Here is a 14,661-nt window from a genome sequence, read left to right as displayed (position 1 = left end):
TTCTAATTCCACATTTCACGAAGAGAGAACAAAAAGTTGACCTTTCTTTATACTTCTTTTGTCTCTGTTACTTCCTGTGATTTTATCAACTTGACTGGGGGAGAAATCCAGAGATTTCTCAGAGAAATCAGGATTATTTGATCAATTCCCTATCATTTTCTTCAGTAGTTTGATGAAAGAATAGCATCCATGAGTGGAAATAATGTGAGATGAAGCTAGAAAAATTGTTTGGAACCAAGTGGTAGAGAACTTTGAATTAACCCTCTAAATCATGGATTTAGAGTGAGAAGAGACTTTAAAGGTCATCTACTCCAACTTATTCATTTTTTCAAATAAAGAAACTGAGGCCTATAGAAGTTAACTGACTAGAGCAAGTAGCTGGGAGCTTGAATTTGAACCTAGGACTCAGAAGTGGGGAACCTCTGGCCTTGAGGCCACATGTGACCCACAAGGTCTTCAATTATGGCCCTCTGGATGAATCCAAACTTCACAGAACAAATTTGTTATTATATCCTTTGATCCTCAAAATAAACCTGGGAGGTAGGTAGAACGAATTCATTCTGTGAAGTTTGGATTCAGTCAAAGGGCTGCACTTGAGGACCTAGAGGGCCACATGTGGCCTACTCCAAACTTCATAGAACAAATCCTTTTATTAAGGGTATTTGTTCTGTGAATTTTGGATTCAGTCAAAGGGCCACACTTAAGGACCTAGAGGGTCACATGTGGCCTCCAGGCCGCAGGTTCCCCACCCTTAACCTAGGTCCTCTGGCTCTAAATTTATTGTGTTTTTGTATCATACTATGGTTTGACCATTTTGCATTTATAGTAACCCCCAAAATCAGCTAGGATATTTATCTCTACAACTAGAACATCAGAATTCACCTGTGGCCTAAGGGCAAGCCATTTCATTTTCCCCTTTTCATTTTGGTTTAAGATTAGAATCTCTAGCTGAAGCATGAGCTGGTTGCTAAAGTAAAATTTATCAGAATCTTGGGAGGAATTGACTATGTTGCCTTAGAGTTTGTGATGGGGAAAAAATAAGAAAGCTAGGCAAAACCTGATATGGATTCTAGACTTTGGAGAACAGATTTTGAAAGTTTTATAGAAGAGATATGTACAGTACCTACTCTTCCTTTGAGGATCAAAGGAGATAATAATTATAAAGTGCTTATCACAGTGCTTGCTACATAGTGCTATATAAATTTTGGCTATTATTATTAACAGGGAATTGAAATGGTAAGTAAAGAGATTAGAGAATACCTAGATCTCAGTGAGCTTGAGTACTCAAGTTCAGGTAAATTACATCCCATTTTACCAAAAGTACTTACAGATGTGATTGTTGAGTGCTATTGTTAATCTTTAAGAAATTGTGGGGCTGCTTGGTGGCACAGTGTGGGGCTTGGAGTCAGGAGGACCTGAGTTCAAATCCATCCTCAGACACTTACTAGCTATGTGACCCTGGACAAGTCACTTAACCCAGATTGCTTCCCCCCAAAAAGGGGAAAAAATAAAACTTGTGATCAGATGAGATGCTTCAGGACTTGGGGCAGGGAAGTATTGTCCTTATTTTTAAGAAGAAGTTACTGCCATGCCAATCAAACCACTAAAATATTATTTTATAGAGCTAGAAAAAATAATAACAAAATTCATCTGGAAGAACAAAAGGTCCAGAATATCAAGGAAATTAATGAGAAGACATGCTAGGGAAGGTGACCTAGCCATAACAGATCTTATAAAGCAGCAATCATCAAAACTACTTGGTACTGGCTAAGAAATAGAGTGGTGGATCAGTGGAATAGGTTAGATACACAAGACACAGTAGTTAATAACTATATCAATCTACTGTTTGATAAACCCAAAGATTCTAGCTTCTGGGATAAGAACTCACTATTTGACAAAAACTGCTGGGAAAACTAGAAAACAGTATGGCAGAAACCAAACATAGGCCAACATCTAACACCGTATACCAAAATAAAGTCAAAATGGGTACACAATTTAGATATAAAAACTGAAATTATAAGCAAACTGGGAGAGCAAGGAATAGTTTACCTGTTAGATTTATGGAGAATGGAAGAATTTATGACCAAACAAGAGATGGAGAAGATTATGAAATACAAAATGGATAATTTTAATTATATTAAATTGAAAAGATTTTGTACAAGTGAAGCCAATGCAACCAAGATTAGGAGGGAAGCAGGAAACTGGGAAAGAATTTTTACAACTGGTGTCTCTGATAAAGGCCTCATTTCTAAAATATATAGAGAACTGAATAAAATTTATAAGAATGCAAATAATTCTCCAATTGATAAATGGTCAAAGGATATGAATAGGCAGTTTTCAGATGATGAAATTAAAGCTGTGTATAATCAGATGAAAAAATGCCCTAAATCACTATTGATTAGAGAAATGCAAATCAAAACAACTCTAAGGTACCACATCACACCTATCAAATTGGCTCACATAACAAAACAGAAAAATTATAAATGCTGGTGAAGATGTGGGAAATCGGAATATTAATACATTGTTGGTAGAGTTGTGAACTGATCCAACCATTCTGGAGAGCAGTTTTGAACTATGTCCAAAGGGCTATAAAAATGTGTATACCCTTTGACCCAGCAATACCATTTCTAGGGCTGTATCATCAAAATGGGAAAAGGACCCACATGTACAAAAATATTTATAGCAACTCTTTTTGTGGTGGCCAAGAATTGGAAAATGAAAGGATGTCCATCAATTGGGGAATGGCTGAGCAAGCTGTGGTATATGAATGCAATGGAATACTATTGTGCTATAAGAAATGATGAGCAGGCTGACTTCAGAAAAACCTGGAAAGAGTTATATGGTCTGATGCTGAGTGAAGTGAGCAGAACCAGGAGAACACTGTACACAATAACAGCCACATTTTGTGATGGCTAAATTTGATAGACTTAGCTCTTCTCAGCAGTCCAATGATCTAAGACAACTCAAAAAGACTAATGATGGAAATTGCTATCCATATCCAGAGAAAGAACTATGTAGGAATCTGAATGAAGATGGAAGCATGTTATTTGCTCGCTCGCTTGCACTCTCTCTCTCTTTCGTTTCTTCTTTGTCGTGGTTCCCATTCATTCTAGTTGTTCTTTACAACATGACTAATGTGAAAATATGTTTAATAAGAATGTATATGTAGAGCCTATATCAGATTACATGCCATCTTGGGGAAAGGAGAGAGGAAGGAGGCAGAGAAAATTTAAAACTCAAAAGCTTATGGAAGTGAATATTGAAAACTAGAAATAAACATATTAATTTAAAAATGAAAAAGAAAAGAAATTACATTGTTTAAACCCTAGGGTACTGAACTAGACTTCAATTCCTGCCGCAATTCTCAAACACATTAATAAAGGTATGATTTATAAGCACTTTAGGGAAAAAGGAATTATTGTGTTGGCATAGATTCACCAAGAAAGTTCATACCATACTAATTGAATTAGATTGAGTTACTAGACTAGGAGATCAGAATAATGCAAGAAACAAACTATGTGTGTAAGACTTTTGAAAAAAAATCTCATATTTAGCCTTGTGGGCAAGATGGAGAGAGTTAAACTAAATAATACTGTTAGATTCAGAACAGTATGAATAACTAGTCCCGACTGGTGGTGTTTAATGGATCAATTTCCACCCAGGAGGAGGTCTCTAATGGAGTATTAAAGGGATATGCCTTTCATCCTGTGCTGTTCAACCTTTCTAACAATGTTTTGGTTGAAGGCAGAAATTACATAATCACAGGAACTAGGAGAAAACTCAGAGACCCTAAAGTCCAGTTGTTTCTGGCTTAAAACTTGTTCCATTAGAAGAGAGGCACCTAACAAATACAGGTCTTCTTTCCTAGTGATTATAGCACTTTCTGTTGGGACCACTCTATAGGGGTTTCTTCTAACTTCTATCATATTCCTAATGAGAGATCATCCAGCTTCTGCTTGAAGACCCCCCAAGGAAGGGAAACCCATCATCCCCCTGAGGCAACCCATTCCATGTTTGGATAGTACTACTGGAATTGTTAGGAAGCTTTTCCTTAAACTGAACTGAAATTTTCCTCTTTACAATGACAACCTATTACTCCTAGTTGTACCCTCTAGGGCCAAGCAGAACAAATCTAAAGCTCCATCCACATAAAAGCTCTCCAAATACTTAGAGATATAGCTGTCATGTCTCCTTTTGGCCTTCTCTTCACTAGCTTAAACATCTCAGCTCTTCCTTGTATGGCAAGTTGTTCAGTAATTTACATTCCTCTTTTGTACAGGCTCTAATGTTTATGTCTTTCCAAAAATATGGTGCCCAGATTTGAACGTGGCACTCTAGGTGTAGCTTAATCAGGGCAGATTATAGGGGAACCATTACTTCCTCCATCTTGGACATTGTAATTCTCTTACTGTGACCTAGAATAACAGCTTTTGTGGCTTCCAAGTCACACCATTCTTATTTTTGACATGCTCTTTTCTGTAGCCATACCTCCATCATTCTAAATTTATAACTGATTTTTAAAATCCAAGTGAGGACATTTATATTCATCTCTTTTATCTTATTTTACTTAACCTAGTGTTCTAAATCAGGGCTTCTTAAACTTTTTCCCCTCCTGACCCCTTCTCCAATGACAGTGTGTGTGTGTGTGTGTGTGTGTGTGTTGTGTGTGTGTGTGTGTGTGTGGCCTTAGGGCATGAGCAGTGCAAAGTGCACATGCTTTGTATTCAGAACAAAGGCTGCAGTGAAGTTACATGATGGAACACCTCCTTCATTACACATTTGATTTTGAGTTAAATTTTGCTGTTGCCAAATTTTTCGTGACCCCATATGAGGTCATGACTTACAGTTTAAGAAGTGCTGTTCTGAATCATCAGGAAGTGAACTGTCATCCAACATTTTAGCCAAGGTGTACATAATCTATAAGCATGCAATCTATGCTTCTGCCCAAGTAATGGATAAAATCATAAAATAGCACAGGGACAAAGACAGAGTGCTTAAATACTCTCCCAGGGAATTTCCTCTGAGTTGACTTCTTTGATACTTAAATGGATCTTGGAATCTCATTCTAATACTGAGAGCTGCTTTGGAGAGGGACATCTTCCAGATCTCCCCACATTTCCTAGATTGCAATGGAGATCATTCGTTAGTTAACTGTCATTTTTGCTATGTTACTGGCTCACATCTTTTTCCAGTCATACACCTCTCTAATGAAATCCTTTATACTATTTCTCCTGTATAATTCTTCAGGTGATGATGAAAATCTTCTAATTGGCTAAAGAAGCAATTATCCCGCAGATCCCAGGCTAAAATTGAGAGTGAATACAAAAGGTACAACTCACTCCTCTGTCAGTCTCTTTCTTTGTTGACTTTGTGTGGGGAGAGCCACTTTGAACTGCTAGGTTGGAAAGGGAAGCTGGCCACGTTTCCCCACACAGCTCCCACTGTTTCTTTTGTGTTTATTTTTTCCTGATCTTAGATGAATAAATATTCCAAGAGGGGAGTACCCAGGCAACTGAGGGAGTCTGGAAGATCCTAAGGTCCCACCAATAATTAAGAGTCAGTAGCAGAATCCACCAGAGGAAGTATCAGTAACCACAGGAGTTAAGAAAAAAACTGAGCAGCAACTTAGAGATGGCAGTGTTGAAGCCACAACCTTGTGGACATTGCAAGGTCAGGAGATACCATAGGGCGGCCACTGAGCCTGGTGAGGAACCACCACAGCAGCCAGGAGACAAACCGTATTTTCTCCTTCTCCCATAGGGAGAACGAGGTAAATGTAGGTAAACGAGGTAAATCTCTGAAGTCAAGAAAAGAGAGAGTATCCAGGAGTGGGGCGGAAAACAGTGCCAGGTTTTATGGAGAGATCAAAGAGAATGAGGATTCCAAAGGGGGCTATTAGACTTGGCAATTAGAAGCCCCTTGGTGTAAGAGTGGTTTCCGTAGAGCTGTTGGGGCAGAAGTCAGATTGCAAAGGATTAAGCAGTGGTGAGAACTTGGTTTTTAAAAAGTAACGACCTTTGGTAGTATAAATTGTGCAGAGTAGTAACAATTTACTTAGTCAAGCATGTGGTAAAAATTTTGCTTATGATAGTCTGGGAATGCTGGGAGAGAGAGAACAGCTGTGGTCTTAGTCTGCAGGGGTACCCAGCTGCTTACAGCTGCCAAGTTAGCTTCTGAGACTATTTAGCACTAGATAGATCAGGTATGTTAATTGATGAAAGAATTTTTAAAAATCATTTTACTATCATTTACTATAATTTCTCCTATCTATGAAAACACACATTAAATACAAATAATTATAAGCAGAGAATACTTTGAAATAAAAATTTTCATTCTACCATTTCTATTTTCTTTGCTTTGTGGATTTAAAAAAATGCATTGCATCAATTGAAGGACTTCGGTCCTTCCAGGTACTCTTACATTCTAGTCCTTCTTTAGAAGAATCAAGAAAAAGAGAAGTGCTGGTGTAGAAACTAGCCCCTGGCTATTTGGAAAGAGCTTAGAGAAGGAGAGTGTGCTTGAGAGAAGAAAGAAGGATTCAGGAGGAATGAGTTGGGGTTAAATTTGCAGTTTGTGATGAATGGTAGCAAGGGGAGAAGAGAAGAATAAGGAAAAGTCAAGCTTGAGGACCAGGCAGTGTGGAGGACCAGCATATAGGAGGGAGTACCAGCAGCTCTGAGATCCTGATGGTTTGTGCTTGGCCGCAGATAGAGTCAGAACAACCGAGTCAGTCAACAGGCATTGATTCAGTACTTAACACGTGCCAATCACTCTGCTAACAAAGAAAGGCAAAAAAAAAAGAGCTCACATTCTAATGAGGGAGATAATATACGAACAACCATCTATATGCAAGATATATACAAGGTAAAGAGGATATAATCTAAGAGAGAAGGCATTTAGTAGTGGTAAATACTGGGAAAAGCCATTTTGCAGAAGGTAGAATTTGAGCTGGGTCTTGAAGGAAGCCAGGAAGTGGAAATTAGAAGGGCTGAAGTGTAGCCCGCCAGGTATGAGGAACAGCCATTACAAGGCAAGAGTTGGGGGATGGAGTGTTGTTTTTCAGGAACAGCAAATACAAAACAAAACAAACGAGCAAAAAAAAAAGTGTAACTGGATCATAGAGTGGGGGGAAGCAGTGTAAAATGTAAGAAAACTGGAAAGTGGGAGAGAAGGAAAAGGTCAGGCTTTGAAGGGCTTTTTAAAAAGTCAAGCAGAGGATTTTATATTTGAGCCCCTGGAGTTTATGGGGTAGGAGAATGGTATGGTCAGACCTGCACTTTAGGAAGATTACTTCGATAGTTGGAATGGAGGATGGATTGGAGCAACTTGGGGCAGAGAGCTGAACTAACCGGAAGGTTATTGTAATAGTCTGGAATGATGTGATAAAGGCCTGTCCCTGGGTGGAGGCTGTGTGTGTGAAGAGAAGGGGGACAGATAAAAATGACCAGCCTTGGCAACAGGTTAGATTCGCATTATGTGAGTGAGGATGCTCCCCAGAGAGGGAATCTGGGTGACAGAGACTGCAACAGTGCCTTCCATCAAAGTAAGGAAGTTAGAAAGAAGAAAGCGTGAGAGAGGGGGAGATAATAAATTCTGTTTGGGACACGTGAGTTGGAGAGATCTGTAGAACATAGAGATGTCCAGTAGGCGCTTGTTAATGTGAGACTGGAGGTCAGGAGAGGGGTCAGGGCTGGATAAATAGATCTGAGAATCATCTGCAAAGAAATGGTCATTGAACCCATGGAAGCAAACAAGCTTGTTTGGCTAGCATATAGAGTATGGGAATGAGGAATAATGTACATTTTTCCACTCCTCTTCACCAAATAGTATTATTCTTTCTTCTCTCTTCTCCCATCCCCCTCAGCCCACCATGATCTTTCTAGATCTGTTCCTTACCCTACCCTTCTTTTTTCAATTCTCTATAATCCTTTGGCACCTTCACTTTTAGATGCAGCTCGACCTGTTAGAGGTACCTGTCTCTGAAAGTCACCATAAAAGCTGTTTACCCAGGACCTCACCAATGAAAGGAAATAACTCATTCACTTTTCTTTGAATTGAATTCTTGTGGGACATTTCTCTTCTGTCTCTTCCCTGACAGTCCACACAGAGACAAAGTCTTACTAAATAACACTTTATCTTAAAACTCTCATTAAAGAACACGCTCAATGGAGACCCCTAGTAGGAGGTCTGAAGCAGATTGTGGAGACAAAGAAAGCTCTGGTGTTTATCTTCACTTATTGCATTTCTCGGAACATCAGCAAATACCATTTGATTCCCTTAGACATCTGACATAAGGATGAAGATGCAACAGCGCCCAGCTGCTGTTAGCAACTCCACCATTCGAGCTATCCCTGAACAGCCATAATGCTGCCCAAGGGCTGGCTGCCCTTAGGAAGTGCCCCCTTATAGAAATAGCTGGCAGAGATCACTGGATTAAATCCCTGAGGTTGCTTAGAAAATTATGACATCTGTTATGGGTGTGCCAAGGGTTCACATAGTGGGCATCATCCCAGGGCTGGAATTATCAGAGGATACCAGCCATGAAAGGTGAGAACATTTTGGCTTACTGATGCTCCCCTGAAATCACATGATTTAACATATGTTGCTACATATTTTGAATCCTCTCCTATGTTCTGCTGTGCACATGACATTTTTTTGTTTTTCTTATTTTATATTTAAGTTTATAATGTTTCTTTTTCTTTTCTTATGTATTTAAGTTTTAGTGTTTGTCTAAAATTAAAAAAATAAGAAAAAAAAATGAATGTTGAAAACTATCTTTACATGTAATCGGAAAAAATAAAATACCATTACTTGGTGAGGGGAGGAGAAGAAAGCTAGTCTTGGGAATAAGAAAGACCCAAGTTCAAATTTATTTAGTTGTACAACCTTCACCAAGTAACTTAACTTCTCATTGTCCCAAGTAACTCTTAAAAATTAACAGTTGCTGATGGAATGGCTGGTGTCTAAATGACCTTGATGACTCCTCTGATTAATTAACTCCACCTGGGCATTTAGTACTGCCCCTCCCCAAATATTTTGCATTTTTCTTGTATATATTTTGTACTGCCTCCCTTGCATATATGGCATCCCCCTCCCTTACAGAGCATATGCTCCTTAAAGGCAGAAATTACTTGTTTTTGTCTGTTCCTGGTGCCTTGTACAGTGTCTGGCACATAGTAGGTGCTTAGTAAATGCTTGATTTAAATTCTCATTTTTCAAAGTCTAGAAATGTGTCTCATGACAGCTAAGAAAAACAGTAACTAGGATCAGATGGAGGAGGAGGAGGTGAAGATGATGTCCGTGTTAAGAGTTTTGACCACATTTTGGTTTTTGATATGCAGAGTAACTTTGCTGATAACTTCCTCGTCTTCGATACATGCTTGACAATGTACTAGGAACCTCCTATGTGCATGGTATCATATGCTGGGGATATAAGGAAAAGGGCGACATTCAGAGCTATGATTAGAAATTGACAGCTAAGTCAGAAGGAGAAGGAAAAGGTACCAGTTAAGTGACTACAATAATCTAATGGGAAAAGCAATGAGGGCCTGCAGTAAAGTAGTGGCCAGGTAAATGAAGAAAAGGGGACAGAATTGAGAGAAGTGGAGATAAAATCAACAGGATTTGGAACTTAGAGGCAAGAGAGAGGGAAGATTACAAAATGCTAAGATTTCTGAAGGCTGGTAGTGCCAGAAGCAGAAATGGGCAAGCTAAGCATACCATCAAATTTAGGATGGAAGGTGAGCTCCATTTTGGACATAATGAATTTGAGGGAGCTGGCCAGAGTTCTAGGTGAAGATATCTAAGCAGTTGGAATGCCACAACTATTGTTCAAGTGTGTGTGTGTGTGTGTGTGTGTGTGTGTGTGTGTGTGTGTGTGTGTGTGTGTGTGTGTGTGTGGCTGGCTAAGCATGGGGATGGATGAGTTGAGATAGCACTGCAGAAGCATGAATGGCTATTATGCCCCTCTGGGTGGGTACCTGGTGAAAAGCCTGTGATAGGATTGAGCCTAGGCCTAGATCTTATAGCTGAGAGTGTCTATTAGAAAGCACTGCTAGAAATAAGCTCATACCTTTCATACAAAGCCCTGTTCAGAAAGTTCTGGCACAATTTATTGCATTCAACTAATTCCTAGTGTTTCTACCACTCTTGCATGAGATAAACAACTTAGATGAAATTCAGCTGCTTCTACATAAGTCATGTTGTAAATCAAAGTGGATTTACTTCACTCGGCATCAACGAAGTGGTACTGTTGGGTGGTGTAAACTTGGCTTTAGATAATTGGTGGTTTGGGGCGAATTATGTAATAAATTAGTTGTTGGTGAGGTCTAGTCTTAGCTCTGTCACAAATTTGCTCCACTTCTTTGTACAAATTATGTAGTGTCTCTGAGCCAGTTTTCTCCATCAGTCAAATAGTAAATGACACTTCCTTTGAAAATGTCTAATGAGGAATCTGCCTTCAAGGGTGATTACAGTTTCCTCTAATGAGGAAAATGATCAACCTGCTCTTGGTAAAAGTATAGGCCACCTCCAACTTACTAGTATATAGTACAAATGACTGAGTCATTTGGATTTGTTTGTGAAAATGAAAAGTTTATGATAGTAATTTAGGACCAGATTAATGCTGCCAGAAATTGCAGAAGGGTCATCTCTAAGGAGTTCAGACAGTAATTGATATAGATGATACAAGAAATGATAGAAAATGTGCAACACATTACTGCACACTACAAGCATCTATTGAATCCCAGGAAAGCTTATTACCAGTGACCAGAATGATTAATCAGTAGCTTGCTATTTTTCATGAACTGAGAGGTGACAAATTCCTGTCAATTCTATCTCTATGTCATTCAAACCTTTCCCCTTTTGTTTACTCACATGGCCATGACCCCAGTTCACGCCTTTATTGCCTCTCCTCTCTCTTTGCTCCCCACCTCTCCCTTCTCCTTCACCCAGCCGGCAAGTTCTAATCACAGGTCTGAATGTCCTTCCTTTCCTGCCACCAGACACTGATTTGTGGTCCTTTAGGGATATGCTGCTTTAAAAGTTTAACTGCAATCTCTGCAGTTGCTTCTAATTTAGGCAGTCACCATACTTCAAATTTACTCATGACTTCTACTATCACTACTACGGAGGCAGCATCTTCTCATTTCTTCTTCTTCTTGTTCTTCTTTCGTTCTTGACTTCTCATTTCTATCAGCAGTTAGAAAGCTGGTCTTGGGAGTAAGGAAGACCCAAGCTCAAATTCGTCTAGTTGTATGGCCTTCACCAACTCACTTAACTTCTCATTGTTCCTAAGTAACTCTTTTTGGGTTTGTCTTTTTTTTTTTTTTGGCTAGGCAATGGGGTTAAGTGACTTGCCCAGGGTCACCCAGCTAGTAAGTGTTATGTATCTGAGGCTGGATTTGAACTCAGGCCCTCCTGAATCCAGGGCCAGTGCTCTATCCACTGTGCCACCTAGATGGCCCCTAAGTAACTCTTAAAAACTGATGCTTACTGATTGAACAATGGGGATGTCATGTATCTCATCCTATTCCCATGTAATTTTGATTTCTTCTCCTGAGTGTCTATATCTTGAAAGCTCCATGCAGCTTGGAGCTTACGCATATCAGGTAGAGAGGAAACTGGTTCTTCAACCAGATGGAATATCTGGGTATATTTTCAGTGAACATTTATTTAGACTTGGAAATTCATAAACACTGCAAATCAGGGCTTTGATATGTTATTTTATTGATTGCCTAGACTTAAGAAAGTGACGGAGAAAATGGTAATAACACAGATTAAACTTAAAAGTATGTCCTACATACATTTCTTTTTCTGGGGAGCCAGTTGTTAAACATTTACCAGCACACCCCTGGCTGTCTGTAAGGAATGGCCATCAGTTCCATATGACAGTTGGGCATAAATAAGCAGGAGGCAAAGACTATAATCATTCTCAAAGACAGAATCAAGCATTTTGATAAATCCTTTATTTTTCAATATAGAACACATTGCAGCTCCCCACCCCCAACTCCCCTCTCCCAATAAATGCCATGAATATTCAGCCATCCTTATTTCTTTTTAATCAAGAGTCTATAGATCTGTTTGTTTTTATGGCTTTTGCCAACGGGTGGATCATTGTGTTGAGCAGGTCAGTGCCAAGATAAACGTAACACATGAGCTCACTGGGTTTGAGATCACAGAGTGGATATGTTATCTAAAGTGGGAAGTTTGGACTGACCGTGTTGCTGTCTTAAAGGGAAAAAAAAATAAGCTCAAGTATCAAAGCAAAATAAAAAGTTAAATCAAAACATTTCAGGGGTCCCTTTACCTTAAAGCTTCTCTGCTTCAAATAGCAAAGCCAAGGTTTTAAACCAGTGCTTTGGGGAGGGAATGAATAGAGAAATTTTTAGTAATGAGTAAGATGTAAATAGGGTCTGCAGTACATTAAAACTCCCACTCCCACAGGAGAAAAACTCATGCTTCAAGGGGTTGAAGGAAAATTTCTGACCTAACTTCTAAGTGGATCATGTAGCCATTATCCTTCTTAGACTGCAGGTTGATAGGAGATAATTGGACTTTGGTTATTTCATTTCCTGTTTTTACTGATTGTTGAAAAGGGACAGGAAAGCTAGCTGGAGGGATAGCTGGAGGCAAAATGCGGAATGACTGAAGGAATCTTTGATAGCTAGGCTTTCCTTCTGTAATAAAGCACAAGCAATAGAGGTCCCTAAAGAGAAATGTGCTACACTCCTGACAGTCTGTGAAAATCTAAACTATCCTATGAGAAGAGCCATCATGATTCCTCATTCCTGTACAATAAAAACATCTGCTGGGTTTGGGGTATTGCAATAGCTGACATTTACAGAGTGCTTTAAGGTTCACAGAGCATTTTGAATATTATCTCATCTGTTTCATTTAATCCTCTAAACCAGGGCTTCTTAAACTTTTTCCACTCCCAATCCCTTTTCATGTTGACCCCTTTTCATGTTTCCCTAGCAGTTTGTTGGCTTTGTGTGGCCTGAGAGCATGCACAGTGCAAAGTGCACATGCTTTGTGTTCAGAACCAAGGCTGCAGTAAAGTTCCATGATGCAACACGCGCAAGCCAGAAACACCTAGGATTCATTACGTATTTGATTTTTAATTAATTTTTGGTCACACATTCAGAAACCTTTTACTGTTGCCAAATTTTTCACGACCCCATATGGGGTCTCGACCCATAGTTTAAAAAGTGCTGCAAAACCACCCTTTGAGGTCAATGGTGTTACCCCATTTTGCAGATGAGGAAAATGAGCTTGAGAGAGAGTCAGTGACTGGCCAGCATCACACCACTACTGAGTGTCTTGAAGCAGGATTTAAACTCACATTTTACTCTCACCGAGTCCAGCCTTCTATCCACACCGTCATCTAGCTGCATCCTTGCAAGTATGTTTTGTTGTTTGGTCTTTGTGCTCAGAGAGGACCAAAATGATGTCATGATGTCTGGGTCAATGTACAGTGTGTCTACCTGTGCTTGATCAGACCAAAAGCTCAAAAGGCTCTTCCACAGGTGGGGCGCAAAGAGTCCTTATGTCCATTTGGGAGGAGGATGTTTCTAAATTTGCACATCTCATGATTTTTTTTTTTAAGCTATTGCAATTCTGCTTTGCTCATAGAGCACAGGGTTTTCCTTGATATGAGAATGCCGCTGGGCAGTCCTGTGCCAGTGTCTTACATGTCTCACAACAGAAGTTCTTGAGAGAGACCTTGAGAGTGTCCTTATATTGCTTCTTCTGACCACCATGTAAGTGCCTGCCTTATGTGAGTTCTCCATAAAGTATTCTTTTTTTTTATTCCCCCCTCCCCACTTAATAAAATTTTATTTTTTCCAATTACATAGTTTTCAACATTCACTTTTACAAGATTCTGAGTTCCAATTTAATTTCTCCCTCTCTCCCCTTTCCCCTCCCCAGGATAGCATGCAATGTGCTATAGGCTATACACGTACAATCATATTAAAACATTTCCACATTCGTCATGTTGTGAAAGAAGAATCAGAACAAAAGGGAAAACCATGAGAAGGGGAAAAAAAGAGAAAATAATACGCTTCAATCTGCATTCAGTTCTTTCTCTGGAGGTGGATAGCATTTTCTATCATGAGTCTTCTGGAATTTTCTTAGATCATTGGACTGCTGAGAAGAGATAGGTCTGTTGAAGCTAGTGATCACACACTGTTGTTATTACTTTGTACAATATTTTGCTGGTTCTGTTCACTTCACTGAGCATCAGTCCACGTAAGTCACAAAACAGTCTTTTAAGGCAAATGTATATATGGCATTTGGACAAAATGGACAGCCTATCAGAATTGTGCTCTCTGCAGTAGAGTTTGAATGATTGGCAGTTCAGCTAGAGAAAGAACCTCAGTGTCCAGTACCTTATCTTGCCAGATGATCTTCAGAATCTTTGTAAGACAATTCAAAGGGAAAGAGTTCAATGTTCTGGCAGAGTGCTAGCACACTGTCCAGGTTTCAGAGACATGCAACAATGAGCCCTGAAAGGGCTGAGAACACTCTGGAAGCATCCAACCCATCTCTCCAGGATCATGTTCTTATGACTAATCAATGTGGTTCCATCAGTTCTGAGTAGTTGAGGTGCAGCTTAGGCCCATAAATAACCTTCAGGGCATCATAAAAGCATTTTGGATT

This window comes from Phascolarctos cinereus, unplaced genomic scaffold (assembly GCF_003287225.1).
Source record: "Phascolarctos cinereus isolate Bilbo 61053 unplaced genomic scaffold, phaCin_HiC Scaffold_5;HRSCAF=322, whole genome shotgun sequence".
Lineage (NCBI taxonomy): Eukaryota > Metazoa > Chordata > Mammalia > Diprotodontia > Phascolarctidae > Phascolarctos > Phascolarctos cinereus.
Note: the sequence above shows the minus strand (reverse complement) of the source record.